This window comes from Halichoeres trimaculatus, unplaced genomic scaffold (assembly GCF_033239565.1).
Source record: "Halichoeres trimaculatus isolate MK-OKI-2021-1 unplaced genomic scaffold, fHalTri1.1 fHalTri1_scaffold_16, whole genome shotgun sequence".
NCBI classification, from domain to species: domain Eukaryota; kingdom Metazoa; phylum Chordata; class Actinopteri; order Labriformes; family Labridae; genus Halichoeres; species Halichoeres trimaculatus.
Genome location: NW_027437194.1, coordinates 21,299,607 through 21,319,735, shown reverse-complemented (window position 1 = coordinate 21,319,735; position 20,129 = coordinate 21,299,607). Strand labels below are relative to the sequence as shown.

At 43.4% G+C, this 20,129-nt stretch overlaps 3 non-coding genes across 3 annotated transcripts; all 3 read right to left on the bottom strand.

Annotated features, from left to right (window-relative positions):
• Window positions 1-6,540: 6,540 nt before the first annotated feature.
• Window positions 6,541-6,613, bottom strand: trnas-gga (transfer RNA serine (anticodon GGA)). The gene has a single exon. It is a non-coding gene; the product is annotated as a tRNA-Ser (tRNA).
• Window positions 6,614-10,580: 3,967 nt separating this feature from the next.
• Window positions 10,581-10,653, bottom strand: trnas-gga (transfer RNA serine (anticodon GGA)). The gene has a single exon. It is a non-coding gene; the product is annotated as a tRNA-Ser (tRNA).
• Window positions 10,654-12,600: 1,947 nt separating this feature from the next.
• trnas-gga (transfer RNA serine (anticodon GGA)) lies at window positions 12,601-12,673 on the bottom strand. The gene has a single exon. It is a non-coding gene; the product is annotated as a tRNA-Ser (tRNA).
• Window positions 12,674-20,129: the final 7,456 nt, after the last annotated feature.

Below are 20,129 nucleotides of genomic sequence, written 5' to 3'. Positions count from 1 at the left end.
ATCACACATTAAACATGTACAGTCCAAAGTTTCAAAAAGCATTGCAGTTATGAACAAGGTAAAACATATCCTGGATTACAAGTCACTTCACACTCTCTACTGTTCTTTAGTTCTGCCATACTTCATGTACTGTGCGGAGGTTTGGGGAAACAACTACAAAACTACATTACAGTCACTTATCACTTTGCAGAAGAAAGCAATAAGAACCATACATAAGGTTGGCTATAGGGAACATACTCATCAGCTATTTCTAAAGTCAAGATTGCTAAAACTTCTCGACATTGTTTCTTACCAGACAGCAATAATAATGCACAAGGCAAGAAACAATCATTTACCTGAAAACATTCAGAGTCTGTTTTTTAACCGTGAAGGAGGTTACAATCTGAGAGGTGAAGACAACTTTAAAATAATAAGTAGACGCACAAACATTAAAAGTTTCTGTGTGTCTGTTATCGGGGTGAGCATATGGAACAGTTTAAGTGAGGAATTAAAGAAATGTTCGAGTAAAAACAAGTTTAAAAAAATGTACAAAATTATGATATTTGCAAGATACCATAATGAAGAGAATTAAGGAGTCTGAAAATATTATATGGTTATTATTAAAATATAATGATGATGAGAGAATTATATATATCTGTCTGAAATTATAATTACTTAATTTGATTAAATTAATTAATTGGATAAAAGTTTTCTGTTGCAATGTCCAAGCATTAAACAAGGGTGCGTGGACATAGTTGACTTTGTTCGAGTGCATAACATCTGCATCTGTTTATAAATAATTGTTTGGTAAAGGGGTGGAAATTAATAAGTTTATACTTCATCCCACTCCTTTTCGAATATGTGATTAGAAAATGTCTGTTTGTTTGTATTTGTTTCTGTCTTTGACAGAAATTTCACTTTGACCTCATGTTCGAAATAAATTGAATTAAAAAAAAAAAAAAAAAAACACCATTTGAAAGACACATGTGTGCACGCAATGCTTGGCTGCCGAAACCCAGGATTGAACCAGTAACCTTTAGATCTTCAGACCAAAGCTCTCCCAACTGAGCTATTTCGGCTCCTTCAGCTCCAATCAGATACATGTGAAAAACCTCATGGACATGTGTGCCTCCTTTCACACTGTGATAGTTGAAAGAGGACAAGCTTGGTGAGGTTGAAAAAGCTTTCACAAGGGAGGATTGCAATAGACTTTGGACTCAATACAATGCCCATGATTGAAACATTGCCTTCGAGCAAAGCCCAAAGTCCAAACGAGGGGCCCTTCAATGACCATGGGACCATGAAATGGACTGGTCAAAACCAAGAACAGAAAACTCTTTCTGACATCATGGGCTCTCAGAAAATGGACTTCAATGTGCCTGGCCTCAGGACAGTTGGGCTGGAAGTTGGACTCAAAGTGCCTTTCTTTTTTTCAAGCTTCAAAGGTTTTTGGTCACTTGGCCAAATGAGAATACAATTTGAAAGACACATGTGTGCACGCAAAGCTTGGTTGCCAAAACCCAGGATTGAATTATTAACCTTTAGATCTTCAGACCAAAGCTCTCCCAACTGAGCTATTTCAGCTCCTTCAGCTCCAATCAGATACATGTGAAATACCTCATGGACATGTGTGCCTCCTTTCACACTGTGATAGTTGAAAGAGGACAAGCTTGGTGAGGTTGAAAAAGCTTTCACAAGGGAGGATTGCAATAGAGTTTGGACTCAATACAGTGCCCATGATGGAAACAATGCCTTCATGCAAAGCCCAAAGTCCAAAATACGGGCCCTTCAATGACCATGGGAACCTGAAATGGACTGGTCAAAACCAAGAACAGAAAACTCTTTCTGACATCATGGGCTCTCAGAAAATGGACTTCAATGTGCCTAGCCTCAGGACAGTTTGGCTGGAAGTTGGACTCACAGTGCCTTTCTGTTTTTCCAGCTTCAAAGGTTTTTGGTCACTTGGCCAACTGAGAATACAATTTGAAAGACACATGTGTGCACGCAAAGCTTGGCTGCTGAAACCCAGGATAGAACCAGTAACCTTAAGATCTTCAGACCAAAGCTCTCCCAACTGAGCTATTTCGGCTCCTTCAGCTCCAATCAGATACATGTGAAATACCTCATGGACATGTGTGCCTCCTTTCACACTGTGATAGTTGAAAGAGGACAAGCTTGGTGAGGTTGAAAAAGCTTTCACAAGGGAGGATTGCAATAGAGTTTGGACTCAATACAATGCCCATGATGGAAACATTGCCTTCAAGCAAAGCCCAAAGTCCAAACGAGGGGCCCTTCAATGACCATGGGACCATGAAATGGACTGGTCAAAACCAAGAACAGAAAACTCTTTCTGACATCATGGGCTCTCAGAAAATGGACTTCAATGTTCCTGGCCTCAGGACAGTCTTGCTGAAAACAGGACACAAAGTGCCTTTCTGTTTTTCAAGCTTCAAAGGTTTTTGGTCACATGGCCTAGTATGAATACCATTTGAAGGCACATGTGTGCACGCAATTCTTGGCTGCCGAAACCCAGGATTGAACCAGTAACCTTTAGATCTTCAGACTTAAGCTCTCCCAACTGAGCTATTTCGGCTCCTTCAGTTCCAATCAGATACATGTGAAATACCTCATGGACATGTGTGCCTCCTTTCACACTGTGATAGTTGAAAGAGGACAAGCTTGGTGAGGTTGAAAAAGCTTTCACAAGGGAGGATTGTAATAAAGTTTGGACTCAATACAATGCCCATGATGGAAACAATGCCTTCAAGTAAAACTCAAAGTCCAAACTAGGGGCCCTTCAATGACCATGGGAACCTGAAATGTACTGGTCAAAACCAAGAAAAGAAAACTCTTTCTGACATCATGGGCTCTCAGAAAATGGACTTCAATGTGCCTAGCCTCAGGACAGTTTGGCTGGAAGTTGGACTCACAGTGCCTTTCTGTTTTTCAAGCTTCAAAGGTTTTTGGTCACTTGGCCAACTGAGAATACAATTTGAAAGACACATGTGTGCACGCAATGCTTGGTTGCCGAAACCCAGGATTGAACCAGTAACCTTTAGATCTTCAGACCAAAGCTCTCCCAACTGAGCTATTTCGGCTCCTTCAGCTCCAATCAGATACATGTGAAAAACCTCATGGACATGTGTGCCTCCTTTCACACTGTGATAGTTGAAAGAGGACAAGCTTGGTGAGGTTGAAAAAGCTTTCACAAGGGAGGATTGCAATAGAGTTTGGACTCAATACAGTTCCCATGATAGAAACATTGCCTTCAAGCAAAGCCCAAAGTCCAAACTATGGGCCCTTCAATGACCATGGGAACCTGAAATGTACTGGTCAAAACCAAGAACAGAAAACTCTTTCTGACATCATGGGCTCTCAGAAAATGGACTTCCATGTGCCTGGCCTCAGGACAGTCTGGCTGAAAATAGGACACAAAGTTCCTTTCTGTTTTTCAAGCTTCAAAGGTTTTTGGTCACTTGGCCAACTGAAAATACAATTTGAAAGACACATGTGTGCACGCAAAGCTTGGCTGCCGAAACCCAGGATTGAACCAGTAACCTTTAGATCTTCAGACCAAAGCTCTCCCAACTGAGCTATTCCGGCTCCTTCAGCTCCAATCAGATACATGTGAAAAACCTCATGGACATGTGTGCCTCCTTTCACACTGTGATAGTTGAAAAAGGACAAGCTTGGTGAGGTTGAAAAAGCTTTCACAAGGGAGGATTGCAATAGAGTTTGGACTCAATACAGTGCCCATGATGGAAACAATGCCTTCAAGCAAAGCCCAAAGTTCAAACTATGGGCCCTTCGATTACCATGGGAACCTGAAACGGACTGGTCAAAACCAAGAACAGTAAACTCTTCCTGACATCATGGGCTCTTAGAAAATGGACTTCAATGTGCCTGGCCTCAGGACTGTTTGGCTGGAAGTTGGACTCAAAGTGCCTTTCTGTTTTTCAAGCTTCAAAGGTTTTTGGTCACTTGGCCAACTGAGAATACAATTTGAAAGACACATGTGTGCACGCAATGCTTGGTTGCCGAAACCCAGGATTGAACCAGTAACCTTTAGATCTTCAGACCAAAGCTCTCCCAACTGAGCTATTTCGGCTCCTTCAGCTCCAATCAGATACATGTGAAAAACCTCATGGACATGTGTGCCTCCTTTCACACTGTGATAGTTGAAAGAAAACAAGCTTGGTGAGGTTGAAAAAGCTTTCACAAGGGAGGATTGCAATAGAGTTTGGACTCAATACAGTTCCCATGATAGAAACATTGCCTTCAAGCAAAGCCCAAAGTCCAAACTAGGGGCCCTTTAATGACCATGGGAACCTGAAATGTACTGGTCAAAACCAAGAACAGAAAACTCTTTCTGACATCATGGGCTCTCAGAAAATGGACTTCAATGTGCCTGGCCTCAGGACAGTCTGGCTGAAAATAGGACACAAAGTGCCTTTCTGTTTTTCAAGCTTCAAAGGTTTTTGGTCACTTGGCCTACTATGAATACCATTTGAAAGACACATGTGTGCACGCAATGCTTGGTTGCCGAAACCCAGGATTGAACCAGTAACCTTTAGATCTTCAGACCAAAGCTCTCCCAACTGAGCTATTTCGGCTCCTTCAGCTCCAATCAGATACATGTGAAAAACCTCATGGACATGTGTGCCTCCTTTCACACTGTGATAGTTGAAAGAGGACAAGCTTGGTGAGGTTGAAAAAGCTTTCACAAGGGAGGATTGCAATAGACTTTGGACTCAATACAGTTCCCATGATAGAAACATTGCCTTCAAGCAAAGCCCAAAGTCCAAACTATGGGCCCTTCAATGACCATGGGAACCTGAAATGTACTGGTCAAAACCAAGAACAGAAAACTCTTTCTGACATCATGGGCTCTCAGAAAATGGACTTCAATGTGCCTGGCCTCAGGACAGTCTGGCTGAAAATAGGACACAAAGTTCCTTTCTGTTTTTCAAGCTTCAAAGGTTTTTGGTCACTTGGCCAACTGAAAATACAATTTGAAAGACACATGTGTGCACGCAAAGCTTGGTTGCCGAAACCCAGGATTGAACCAGTAACCTTTAGATCTTCAGACCAAAGCTCTCCCAACTGAGCTATTTCGGCTCCTTCAGCTCCAATCAGATACATGTGAAAAACCTCATGGACATGTGTGCCTCCTTTCACACTGTGATAGTTGAAAGAAAACAAGCTTGGTGAGGTTGAAAAAGCTTTCACAAGGGAGGATTGCAATAGAGTTTGGACTCAATACAGTTCCCATGATAGAAACATTGCCTTCAAGCAAAGCCCAAAGTCCAAACTAGGGGCCCTTTAATGACCATGGGAACCTGAAATGTACTGGTCAAAACCAAGAACAGAAAACTCTTTCTGACATCATGGGCTCTCAGAAAATGGACTTCAATGTGCCTGGCCTCAGGACAGTCTGGCTGAAAATAGGACACAAAGTGCCTTTCTGTTTTTCAAGCTTCAAAGGTTTTTGGTCACTTGGCCTACTATGAATACCATTTGAAAGACACATGTGTGCACGCAATGCTTGGTTGCCGAATCCCAGGATTGAACCAGTAACCTTTAGATTTTCAGACCAAAGCTCTCCCAACTGAGCTATTTCGGCTCCTTCAGCTCCAATCAGATACATGTGAAAAACCTCATGGACATGTGTGCCTCCTTTCACACTGTGATAGTTGAAAGAAAACAAGCTTGGTGAGGTTGAAAAAGCTTTCACAAGGGAGGATTGTAATAAAGTTTGGACTCAATACCATGCCCATGATGGAAACAATGCCTTCAAGCAAAGCCCAAAGTCCAAACTATGGGCCCTTCGATGACCATGGGAACCTGAAATGGACTGGTCAAAACCAAGAACAGTAAACTCTTTCTGACATCATGGGCTCTTAGAAAATGGACTTCAATGTGCCTGGCCTCAGGACAGTTTGGCTGGAAGTTGGACTCAAAGTGCCTTTCTGTTTTTCAAGCTTCAAAGGTTTTTGGTCACTTGGCCAACTGAGAATACAATTTGAAAGACACATGTGTGCACGCAATGCTTGGTTGGCGAAACCCAGGATTGAACCAGTAACCTTTAGATCTTCAGACCAAAGCTCTCCAAACTGAGCTATTTCGGCTCCTTCAGCTCCAATCAGATACATGTGAAAAACCTCATGGACATGTGTGCCTCCTTTCACACTGTGATAGTTGAAAGAGGACAAGCTTGGTGAGGTTGAAAAAGCTTTCACAAGGGAGGATTGCAATAGAGTTTGGACTCAATACAGTTCCCATGATAGAAACATTGCCTTCAAGCAAAGCCCAAAGTCCAAACTAGGGGCCCTTCAATGACCATGGGAACCTGAAATGTACTGGTCAAAACCAAGAACAGAAAACTCTTTCTGACATCATGGGCTCTCAGAAAATGGACTTCAATGTGCCTGGCCTCAGGACAGTCTGGCTGAAAAAAGGGACACAAAGTTCCTTTCTGTTTTTCAAGCTTCAAAGGTTTTTGGTCACTTGGCCTACAATGAATACCATTTGAAAGACACATGTGTGCACGCAATGCTTGGCTGCCGAAACCCAGGTTTGAACCAGTAACCTTTAGATCTCCAGACTAAAGCTCTCCCAACTGAGCTATTACGGCTCCTTCAGCTCCAATCAGATACATGTGAAAAACCTCATGGACATGTGTGCCTCCTTTCACATCGTGATAGTTGAAAGAGGACAAGCTTGGTGAGGTTGAAAAAGCTTTCACAAGGGAGGATTGCAATAGAGTTTGGACTCAATACAGTGCCCATGATAGAAACATTGCCTTCAAGCAAAGCCCAAAGTCCAAACTATGGGCCCTTCGATGACCATGGGAACCTGAAATGTACTGGTCAAAACCAAGAACAGAAAACTCTTTCTGACATCATGGGCTCTCAGAAAATGGACTTCAATGTGCCTAGCCTCAGGACAGTTTGGCTGGAAGTCCGACTCACAGTGCCTTTCTGTTTTTCCAGCTTCAAAGGTTTTTGGTCACTTGGCCAACTGAGAATACAATTTGAAAGACACATGTGTGCAAGCAATGCTTGGTTGGCGAAACCCAGGATTGAACCAGTAACCTTTAGATCTTCAGACCAAAGCTCTCCCAACTGAGCTATTTCGGCTCCTTCAGCTCCAAGCAGATACATGTGAAAAACCTCATGGACATGTGGGCCTCCTTTCACACTGTGATAGATGAAAGAGGACAAGCTTGGTGAGGTTGAAAAAGCTTTCACAAGGGAGGATTGCAAAAGAGTTTGGACTCAATACAGTTCCCATGATAGAAACATTGCCTTCAAGCAAAGCCCAAAGTCCAAACTAGGGGCCCTTCAATGACCATGGGAACCTGAATTGTACTGGTCAAAACCAAGAACAGAAAACTCTTTCTGACATCATTGGCTCTCAGAAAATGGACTTCAATGTGCCTGGCCTCAGGACAGTCTGGCTGAAAATAGGATACAAAGTGCCTTTCTGTTTTTCAAGCTTCAAAGGTTTTTGGTCACTTGGCCTACTATGAATACCATTTGAAAGACACATGTGTGCACGCAATGCTTGGTTGCCGAAACCCAGGATTGAACCAGTAACCTTTAGATCTTCAGACCAAAGCTCTCCCAACTGAGCTATTTCGGCTCCTTCAGCTCCAATCAGATACATGTGAAAAACCTCATGGACATGTGTGCCTCCTTTCACATCGTGATAGTTGAAAGAAAACAAGCTTGGTGAGGTTGAAAAAGCTTTCACAAGGGAGGATTGCAATAGAGTTTGGACTCAATACAGTGCCCATGATGGAAACATTTCCTTCAAGCAAAGCCCAAAGTCCAAACTAGGGGCCCTTCAATGACCATGGGAACCTGAAATGTACTGGTCAAAACCAAGAACAGAAAACTCTTTCTGACATCATGGGCTCTCAGAAAATGGACTTCCATGTGCCTGGCCTCAGGACAGTCTGGCTGAAAACAGGACACAAAGTGCCTTTCTGTTTTTCAAGCTTCAAAGGTTTTTGGTCACTTGGCCAACTGAGAATTAAATTTGAAAGACACATGTGTGCACGCAAAGCTTGGTTGCCAAAACCCAGGATTGAACCAGTAACCTTTAGATCTTCAGACTTAAGCTCTCCCAACTGAGCTATTTCAGCTCCTTCAGCTCCAATCAGATACATGTGAAATACCTCATGGACATGTGTGCCTCCTTTCACACTGTGATAGTTGAAAGAGGACAAGCTTGGTGAGGTTGAAAAAGCTTTCACAAGGGAGGATTGCAATAGAGTTTGGACTCAATACAATGCCCATGATGGAAACATTGCCTTCAAGCAAAGCCCAAAGTCCAAACTAGGGGCCCTTCGATTACCATGGGAACCTGAAATGTACTGGTCAAAACCAAGAACAGAAAACTCTTTCTGACATCATGGGCTCTCAGAAAAAGGACATCAATGTGCCTGGCCTCAGGACAGTCTGGCTGAAAACAGGATACAAAGTTCCTTTCTGTTTTTCAAGCTTCAAAGGTTTTTGGTCACTTGGCCAACTGAGAATACAATTTGAAAGACACATGTGTGCACGCAATGCTTGGTTGGCGAAACCCAGGATTGAACCAGTAACCTTTAGATCTTCAGACCAAAGCTCTCCCAACTGAGCTTTTTCGGCTCCTTCAGCTCCAATCAGATACATGTGAAAAACCTCATGGACATGTGTGCCTCCTTTCACACTGTGATAGTTGAAAGAGGACAAGCTTGGTGAGGTTGAAAAAGCTTTCACAAGGGAGGATTGCAATAGAGTTTGGACTCAATACAGTTCCCATGATAGAAACATTGCCTTCAAGCAAAGCCCAAAGTCCAAACTAGGGGCCCTTCAATGACCATGGGAACCTGAAATGTACTTGTCAAAACCAAGAACAGAAAACTCTTTCTGACATCATGGGCTCTCAGAAAATGGACTTGAATGTGCCTGGCCTCAGGACAGTCTGGCTGAAAATAGGATACAATGTGCCTTTCTGTTTTTCAAGCTTCAAAGGTTTTTGGTCACTTGGCCTACTATGAATACCATTTGAAAGACACATGTGTGCACGCAATGCTTGGTTGCCGAATCCCAGGATTGAACCAGTAACCTTTAGATCTTCAGACTTAAGCTCTCCCAACTGAGCTATTTCGGCTCCTTCAGCTCCAATCAGATACATGTGAAAAACCTCATGGACATGTGTGCCTCCTTTCACATCGTGATAGTTGAAAGAGGACAAGCTTGGTGAGGTTGAAAAAGCTTTCACAAGGGAGGATTGCAATAGACTTTGGACTCAATACAGTGCCCATGATAGAAACATTGCCTTCAAGCAAAGCCCAAAGTCCAAACTATGGGCCCTTCGATAACCATGGGAACCTGAAATGTACTGGTCAAAACCAAGAACAGAAAACTCTTTCTGACATCATGGGCTCTTAGAAAATGGACTTCAATGTGCCTGGCCTCAGGACAGTTTGGCTGAAAACAGGACACATAGTGCCTTTCTGTTTTTCAAGCTTCAAAGGTTTTTGGTCACTTGGCCAACTGAGAATACAATTTGAAAGACACATGTGTGCACGCAAAGCTTGGTTGCCGAAACCCAGGATTGAACCAGTAACCTTTAGATCTTCAGACTTAAGCTCTCCCAACTGAGCTATTTCAGCTCCTTCAGCTCCAATCAGATACATGTGAAAAACCTCATGGACATGTGTGCCTCCTTTCACACTGTGATAGTTGAAAGAGGACAAGCTTGGTGAGGTTGAAAAAGCTTTAACAAGGGAGGATTGCAATAGAGTTTGGACTCAATACAGTTCCCATGATAGAAACATTGCCTTCAAGCAAAGCCCAAAGTCCAAACTAGGGGCCCTTCAATGACCATGGGAACCTGAAATGTACTGGTCAAAACCAAGAACAGAAAACTCTTTCTGACATCATGGGCTCTCAGAAAATGGACTTCAATGTGCCTGGCCTCAGGACAGTCTGGCTGAAAATAGGATACAAAGTGCCTTTCTGTTTTTCAAGCTTCAAAGGTTTTTGGTCACTTGGCCTACTATGAATACCATTTGAAAGACACATGTGTGCACGCAATGCTTGGTTGCCGAATCCCAGGATTGAACCAGTAACCTTTAGATCTTCAGACCAAAGCTCTCCCAACTGAGCTATTTCGGCTCCTTCAGCTCCAATCAGATACATGTGAAAAACCTCATGGACATGTGTGCCTCCTTTCACATCGTGATAGTTGAAAGAGGACAAGCTTGGTGAGGTTGAAAAAGCTTTCACAAGGGAGGATTGCAATAGAGTTTGGACTCAATACAGTTCCCATGATAGAAACATTGCCTTCAAGCAAAGCCCAAAGTCCAAACTAGGGGCCCTTTAATGACCATGGGAACCTGAAATGTACTGGTCAAAACCAAGAACAGAAAACTCTTTCTGACATCATGGGCTCTCAGAAAATGGACTTCAATGTGCCTGGCCTCAGGACAGTCTGGCTGAAAATAGGACACAAAGTGCCTTTCTGTTTTTCAAGCTTCAAAGGTTTTTGGTCACTTGGCCTACTATGAATACCATTTGGAAGACACATGTGTGCACGCAAAGCTTGGCTGCCGAAACCCAGGTTTGAACCAGTAACCTTTAGATCTCCAGACTAAAGCTCTCCCAACTGAGCTATTACGGCTCCTTCAGCTCCAATCAGATACATGTGAAAAACCTCATGGACATGTGTGCCTCCTTTCACACTGTGATAGTTGAAAGAGGACAAGCTTGGTGAGGTTGAAAAAGCTTTAACAAGGGAGGATTGCAATAGAGTTTGGACTCAATAATATGCCCATGATTGAAACATTGCCTTCAAGCAAAGCCCAAAGTCCAAACGAGGGGCCCTTCAATGACCATGGGACCATGAAATGGACTGGTCAAAACCAAGAACAGAAAACTCTTTCTGACATCATGAGCTCTCAGAAAATGGACTTCAATGTGCCTGGCCTCAGGACAGTTGGGCTGGAAGTTGGACTCAAAGTGCCTTTCTGTTTTTCAAGCTTCAAAGGTTTTTGGTCACTTGGCCAAATGAGAATTAAATTTGAAAGACACATGTGTGCACGTAAAGCTTAGCTGCTGAAACCCAGGATTGAACCAGTAACCTTTAGATCTTCAGACCAAAGCTCTCCCAACTGAGCTATTTCGGCTCCTTCAGCTCCAATCAGATACATGTGAAATACCCCATGGACATGTGTGCCTCCTTTCACACTGTGATAGTTGAAAGAGGACAAGCTTGGTGAGGTTGAAAAAGCTTTCACAAGGGGGGATTGCAATAGACTTTGGACTTAATACAATGCCCATGATGAAAACAATGCCTTCAAGCAAAGCCCAACGTCCAAACGAGGGGCCCTTCAATGACCATGGGAACCTGATATGTACTGGTCAAAACCAAGAACAGAAAACTCTTTCTGACATCATGGGCTCTCAGAAAATGGACTTCAATGTGCCTGGCCTCAGGACAGTTTGGCTGAAAACAGGACACAAAGTTCCTTTCTGTTTTTCAAGCTTCAAAGGTTTTTGGTCACTTGGCCAACTGAGAATACCATTTGAAAGACACATGTGTGCACGCAATGCTTGGTTGGCGAAACCCAGGATTGAACCAGTAACCTTTAGATCTTCAGACCAAAGCTCTCCCAACTGAGCTATTTCGGCTCCTTCAGCTCCAATCAGATACATGTGAAAAACCTCATGGACATGTGTGCCTCCTTTCACACTGTGATAGTTGAAAGAGGACAAGCTTGGTGAGGTTGAAAAAGCTTTAACAAGGGAGGATTGCAATAGAGTTTGGACTCAATACAGTTCCCATGATAGAAACATTGCCTTCAAGCAAAGCCCAAAGTCCAAACTAGGGGCCCTTCAATGACCATGGGAACCTGAAATGTACTGGTCAAAACCAAGAACAGAAAACTCTTTCTGACATCATGGGCTCTCAGAAAATGGACTTCAATGTGCCTGGCCTCAGGACAGTCTGGCTGAAAATAGGATACAAAGTGCCTTTCTGTTTTTCAAGCTTCAAAGGTTTTTGGTCACTTGGCCTACTATGAATACCATTTGAAAGACACATGTGTGCACGCAATGCTTGGTTGCCGAATCCCAGGATTGAACCAGTAACCTTTAGATCTTCAGACCAAAGCTCTCCCAACTGAGCTATTTCGGCTCCTTCAGCTCCAATCAGATACATGTGAAAAACCTCATGGACATGTGTGCCTCCTTTCACATCGTGATAGTTGAAAGAAAACAAGCTTGGTGAGGTTGAAAAAGCTTTCACAAGGGAGGATTGCAATAGACTTTGGACTCAATACAGTGCCCATGATAGAAACATTGCCTTCAAGCAAAGCCCAAAGTCCAAACTATGGGCCCTTCGATAACCATGGGAACCTGAAATGTACTGGTCAAAACCAAGAACAGAAAACTCTTTCTGACATCATGGGCTCTCAGAAAATGGACTTCCATGTGCCTGGCCTCAGGACAGTCTGGCTGAAAACAGGACACAAAGTGCCTTTCTGTTTTTCAAGCTTCAAAGGTTTTTGGTCACTTGGCCTACATTGAATACCATTTGAAAGACACATGTGTGCACGCAAAGCTTAGCTGCCGAAACCCAGGTTTGAACCAGTAACCTTTAGATCTCCAGACTAAAGCTCTCCCAACTGAGCTATTACGGCTCCTTCAGCTCCAATCAGATACATGTGAAAAACCTCATGGACATGTGTGCCTCCTTTCACACTGTGATAGTTGAAAGAGGACAAGCTTGGTGAGGTTGAAAAAGCTTTAACAAGGGAGGATTAAAATAGAGTTTGGACTCAATAATATGCCCATGATTGAAACATTGCCTTCAAGCAAAGCCCAAAGTCCAAACGAGGGGCCCTTCAATGACCATGGGACCATGAAATGGACTGGTCAAAACCAAGAACAGAAAACTCTTTCTGACATCATGGGCTCTCAGAAAATGGACTTCAATGTGCCTGGCCTCAGGACAGTTGGGCTGGAAGTTGGACTCAAAGTGCCTTTCTGTTTTTCAAGCTTCAAAGGTTTTTGGTCACTTGGCCAAATGAGAATTAAATTTGAAAGACACATGTGTGCACGCAAAGCTTAGCTGCCGAAACCCAGGATTGAACCAGTAACCTTTAGATCTTCAGACTTAAGCTCTCCCAACTGAGCTATTTCAGCTCCTTCAGCTCCAATCAGATACATGTGAAAAACCTCATGGACATGTGTGCCTCCTTTCACACTGTGATAGTTGAAAGAGGACAAGCTTGGTGAGGCTGAAAAAGCTTTCACAAGGGGGGATTGCAATAGACTTTGGACTCAATACAATGCCCATGATGAAAACAATGCCTTCAAGCAAAGCCCAACGTCCAAACGAGGGGCCCTTCAATGACCATGGGAACCTGAAATGTACTGGTCAAAACCAAGAACAGAAAACTCTTTCTGACATCATGGGCTCTCAGAAAATGGACTTCAATGTGCCTGGCCTCAGGACAGTTTGGCTGAAAACAGGACACAAAGTGCCTTTCTGTTTTTCAAGCTTCAAAGGTTTTTGGTCAGTTGGCCAACTGAGAATTAAATTTGAAAGACACATGTGTGCACGCAAAGCTTGGTTGCCGAAACCCAGGATTGAACCAGTAACCTTTAGATCTTCAGACTTAAGCTCTCCCAACTGAGCTATTTCAGCTCCTTCAGCTCCAATCAGATACATGTGAAAAACCTCATGGACATGTGTGCCTCCTTTCACACTGTGATAGTTGAAAGAGGACAAGCTTGGTGAGGTTGAAAAAGCTTTCACAAGGGAGGATTGCAATAGAGTTTGGACTCAATACAATGCCCATGATGGAAACAATGCCTTCAAGCAAAGCCCAAAGTCCAAACTATGGGCCCTTCGATGACCATGGGAACCTGAAATGTACTGGTCAAAACCAAGAACAGAAAACTCTTTCTGACATCATGGGCTCTCAGAAAATGGACTTCAATGTGCCTAGCCTCAGGACATTTTGGCTGGAAGTCCGACTCACAGTGCCTTTCTGTTTTTCCAGCTTCAAAGGTTTTTGGTCACTTGGCCAACTGAGAATACAATTTGAAAGACACATGTGTGCACGCAATGCTTGGTTGGCGAAACCCAGGATTGAACCAGTAACCTTTAGATCTTCAGACCAAAGCTCTCCCAACTGAGCTATTTCGGCTCCTTCAGCTCCAATCAGATACATGTGAAAAATCTCATGGACATGTGTGCCTCCTTTCACACTGTGATAGTTGAAAAAGGACAAGCTTGGTGAGGTTGAAAAAGCTTTCACAAGGGAGGATTGCAATAGACTTTGGACTCAATACAATGCCCATGATGGAAACATTGCCTTCAAGCAAAGCCCAAAGTCCAAACTAGGGGCCCTTCGATTACCATGGGAACCTGAAACGGACTGGTCAAAACCAAGAACAGAAAACTCTTTCTGACATCATGGGCTCTCAGAAAATGGACTTCCATGTGCCTGGCCTCAGGACAGTCTGGCTGAAAATAGGACACAAAGTTCCTTTCTGTTTTTCAAGCTTCAAAGGTTTTTGGTCACTTGGCCAACTGAGAATACAATTTGAAAGACACATGTGTGCATGCAAAGCTTGGCTGCTGAAACCCAGGATTGAACCAGTAACCTTTAGATCTTCAGACCAAAGCTCTCCCAACTGAGCTATTTCGGCTCCTTCAGCTCCAATCAGATACATGTGAAAAACCTCATGGACATGTGTGCCTCCTTTCACACTGTGATAGTTGAAAGAAAACAAGCTTGGTGAGGTTGAAAAAGCTTTCACAAGGGAGGATTGCAATAGAGTTTGGACTCAATACAGTTCCCATGATAGAAACATTGCCTTCAAGCAAAGCCCAAAGTCCAAACTAGGGGCCCTTCAATGACCATGGGAACCTGAAATGTACTGGTCAAAACCAAGAACAGAAAACTCTTTCTGACATCATGGGCTCTCAGAAAATGGACTTCCATGTGCCTGGCCTCAGGACAGTCTGGCTGAAAACAGGATACAAAGTTCCTTTCTGTTTTTCAAGCTTCAAAGGTTTTTGGTCACTTGGCCAACTGAGAATACAATTTGAAAGACACATGTGTGCACGCAATGCTTGGTTGGCGAAACCCAGGATTGAACCAGTAACCTTTAGATCTTCAGACCAAAGCTCTCCCAACTGAGCTTTTTCGGCTCCTTCAGCTCCAATCAGATACATGTGAAAAACCTCATGGACATGTGTGCCTCCTTTCACACTGTGATAGTTGAAAGAGGACAAGCTTGGTGAGATTGAAAAAGCTTTCACAAGGGAGGATTGCAATAGAGTTTGGACTCAATACAGTTCCCATGATAGAAACATTGCCTTCAAGCAAAGCCCAAAGTCCAAACTAGGGGCCCTTCAATGACCATGGGAACCTGAAATGTACTTGTCAAAACCAAGAACAGAAAACTCTTTCTGACATCATGGGCTCTCAGAAAATGGACTTCAATGTGCCTGGCCTCAGGACAGTCTGGCTGAAAATAGGATACAAAGTGCCTTTCTGTTTTTCAAGCTTCAAAGGTTTTTGGTCACTTGGCCTACTATGAATACCATTTGAAAGACACATGTGTGCACGCAATGCTTGGTTGCCGAATCCCAGGATTGAACCAGTAACCTTTAGATCTTCAGACTTAAGCTCTCCCAACTGAGCTATTTCGGCTCCTTCAGCTCCAATCAGATACATGTGAAAAACCTCATGGACATGTGTGCCTCCTTTCACATCGTGATAGTTGAAAGAGGACAAGCTTGGTGAGGTTGAAAAAGCTTTCACAAGGGAGGATTGCAATAGACTTTGGACTCAATACAGTGCCCATGATAGAAACATTGCCTTCAAGCAAAGCCCAAAGTCCAAACTAGGGGCCCTTCGATTACCATGGGAACCTGAAACGGACTGGTCAAAAACAAGAACAGAAAACTCTTTCTGACATCATGGGCTCTGAGAAAAAGGACATCAATGTGCCTGGGCTCAGGACAGTCTGGCTGAAAACAGGATACAAAGTTCCTTTCTGTTTTTCAAGCTTCAAAGGTTTTTGGTCACTTGGCCAACTGAGAATACAATTTGAAAGACACATGTGTGCACGCAATGCTTGGTTGGCGAAACCCAGGATTGAACCAGTAACCTTTAGATCTTCAGACCAAAGCTCTCCCAACTGAGCTATTTCGGCTCCTTCAGCTCCAATCAGATACATGTGAAAAACCTCATGGACATGTGTGCCTCCTTTCACACTGTGATAGTTGAAAGAGGACAAGCTTGGTGAGGTTGAAAAAGCTTTCACAAGGGAGGATTGCAATAGAGTTTGGACTCAATACAGTTACCATGATAGAAACATTGCCTTCAAGCAAAGCCCAAAGTCCAAACTAGGGGCCCTTCAATGACCATGGGAACCTAAAATGTACTGGTCAAAACCAAGAACAGAAAACTCTTTCTGACATCATGGGCTCTCAGAAAATGGACTTCCATGTGCCTGGCCTCAGGACAGTCTGGCTGAAAATAGGACACAAAGTTCCTTTCTGTTTTTCAAGCTTCAAAGGTTTTTGGTCACTTGGCCTACTATGAATACCATTTGAAAGACACATGTGTGCACGCAATGCTTGGTTGCCGAATCCCAGGATTGAACCAGTAACCTTTAGATCTCCAGACTAAAGCTCTCCCAACTGAGCTATTTCAGCTCCTTCAGCTCCAATCAGATACATGTGAAAAACCTCATGGACATGTGTGCCTCCTTTCACACTGTGATAGTTGAAAGAGGACAAGCTTGGTGAGGTTGAAAAAGCTTTCACAAGGGAGGATTGCAATAGAGTTTGGACTCAATAATATGCCCATGATTGAAACATTGCCTTCAAGCAAAGCCCAAAGTCCAAACGAGGGGCCCTTCAATGACCATGGGACCATGAAATGGACTGGTCAAAACCAAGAACAGAAAACTCTTTCTGACATCATGAGCTCTCAGAAAATGGACTTCAATGTGCCTGGCCTCAGGACAGTTGGGCTGGAAGTTGGACTCAAAGTGCCTTTCTGTTTTTCAAGCTTCAAAGGTTTTTGGTCACTTGGCCAAATGAGAATTAAATTTGAAAGACACATGTGTGCACGCAAAGCTTAGCTGCCGAAACCCAGGATTGAACCAGTAACCTTTAGATCTTCAGACCAAAGCTCTCCCAACTGAGCTATTTCGGCTCCTTCAGCTCCAATCAGATACATGTGAAATACCCCATGGACATGTGTGCCTCCTTTCACACTGTGATAGTTGAAAGAGGACAAGCTTGGTGAGGTTGAAAAAGCTTTCACAAGGGAGGATTGCAATAGACTTTGGACTCAATAAAATGCCCATGATGAAAACAATGCCTTCAAGCAAAGCCCAAAGTCCAAACTAGGGGCCCTTCAATGACAATGGGAACCTGAAATGTACTGGTCAAAACCAAGAACAGAAAACTCTTTCTGACATCATGGGCTCTCAGAAAATGGACTTCAATGTGCCTGGCCTCAGAACAGTTTGGCTGAAAACAGGACACATAGTGCCTTTCTGTTTTTCAAGCTTCAAAGGTTTTTGGTCACTTGGCCAACTGAGAATACAATTTGAAAGACACATGTGTGCACGCAAAGCTTGGTTGCCGAAACCCAGGATTGAACCAGTAACCTTTAGATCTTCAGACTTAAGCTCTCCCAACTGAGCTATTTCAGCTCCTTCAGCTCCAATCAGATACATGTGAAAAACCTCATGGACATGTGTGCCTCCTTTCACACTGTGATAGTTGAAAGAGGACAAGCTTGGTGAGGTTGAAAAAGCTTTCACAAGGGAGGATTGCAATAGAGTTTGGACTCAATACAATGCCCATGATGGAAACAATGCCTTCAAGCAAAGCCCAAAGTCCAAACTATGGGCCCTTCGATGACCATGGGAACCTGAAATGTACTGGTCAAAACCAAGAACAGAAAACTCTTTCTGACATCATGGGCTCTCAGAAAATGGACTTCAATGTGCCTAGCCTCAGGACAGTTTGGCTGGAAGTCAGACTCACAGTGCCTTTCTGTTTTTCCAGCTTCAAAGGTTTTTGGTCACTTGGCCAACTGAGAATACAATTTGAAAGACACATGTGTGCACGCAATGCTTGGTTGGCGAAACCCAGGATTGAACCAGTAACCTTTAGATCTTCAGACCAAAGCTCTCCCAACTGAGCTATTTCGGCTCCTTCAGCTCCAATCAGATACATGTGAAAAACCTCATGGACATGTGTGCCTCCTTTCACACTGTGATAGTTGAAAGAAAACAAGCTTGGTGAGGTTGAAAAAGCTTTCACAAGGGAGGATTGCAATAGAGTTTTGACTCAATACAGTTCCCATGATAGAAACATTGCCTTCAAGCAAAGCCCAAAGTCCAAACTATGGGCCCTTCAATGACCATTTGAACCTGAAATGTACTGGTCAAAACCAAGAACAGAAAACTCTTTCTGACATCATGGGCTCTCAGAAAATGGACTTCCATGTGCCTGGCCTCAGGACAGTCTGGCTGAAAATAGGACACAAAGTTCCTTTCTGTTTTTCAAGCTTCAAAGGTTTTTGGTCACTTGGCCAACTGAGAATACAATTTGAAAGACACATGTGTGCATGCAAAGCTTGGCTGCTGAAACCTTGGATTGAACCAGTAACCTTTAGATCTTCAGACCAAAGCTCTCCCAACTGAGCTATTTCGGCTCCTTCAGCTCCAATCAGATACATGTGAAAAACCTCATGGACATGTGTGCCTCCTTTCACACTGTGATAGTTGAAAGAGGACAAGCTTGGTGAGGTTGAAAAAGCTTTCACAAGGGAGGATTGCAATAGAGTTTGGACTCTATACAGTTCCCATGATAGAAACATTGCCTTCAAGCAAAGCCCAAAGTCCAAACTAGGGGCCCTTCAATGACCATGGGAACCTGAAATGTACTGGTCAAAACCAAGAACAGAAAACTCTTTCTGACATCATGGGCTCTCAGAAAATGGACTTCCATGTGCCTGGCCTCAGGACAGTCTGGCTGAAAATAGGACACAAAGTGCCTTTCTGTTTTTCAAGCTTCAAAGGTTTTTGGTCACTTGGCCAACTGAGAATACAATTTGAAAGACACATGTGTGCACGCAAAGCTTGGCTGCTGAAACCCAGGATTGAACCAGTAACCTTTAGATCTTCAGACTCAAGCTCTCCCAACTGAGCTATTTCGGCTCCTTCAGCTCCAATCAGATACATGTGAAAAATCTCATGGACATGTGTGCCTCCTTTCACACTGTGATAGTTGAAAAAGGACAAGCTTGGTGAGGTTGAAAAAGCTTTCACAAGGGAGGATTGCAATAGACTTTGGACTCAATACAATGCCCATGATGGAAACATTGCCTTCAAGCAAAGCCCAAAGTCCAAACTAGGGGCCCTTCGATTACCATGGGAACCTGAAACGGACTGGTCAAAAACAAGAACAGAAAACTCTTTCTGACATCATGGGCTCTGAGAAAAAGGACATCAATGTGCCTGGCCTCAGGACAGTTTGGCTGAAAACAGGACACAAAGTGCCTTTCTGTTTTTCAAGCTTCAAAGGTTTTTGGTCACTTGGCCAACTGAGAATTAAATTTGAAAGACACGTGTGCACGCAAAGCTTGGTTGCCGAATCCCAGGATTGAACCAGTAACCTTTAGATCTTCAGACTTAAGCTCTCCCAACTGAGCTATTTCAGCTCCTTCAGCTCCAATCAGATACATGTGAAAAACCTCATGGACATGTGTGCCTCCTTTCACACTGTGATAGTTGAAAGAGGACAAGCTTGGTGAGGTTGAAAAAGCTTTCACAAGGGAGGATTGCAATAGAGTTTGGACTCAATACAATGCCCATGATGGAAACAATGCCTTCAAGCAAAGCCCAAAGTCCAAACTATGGGCCCTTCGATGACCATGGGAACCTGAAATGGACTGGTCAAAACCAAGAACAGAAAACTCTTTCTGACATCATGGGCTCTCAGAAAATGGACTTCAATGTGCCTAGCCTCAGGACAGTTTGGCTGGAAGTCTGACTCACAGTGCCTTTCTGTTTTTCCAGCTTCAAAGGTTTTTGGTCACTTGGCCAACT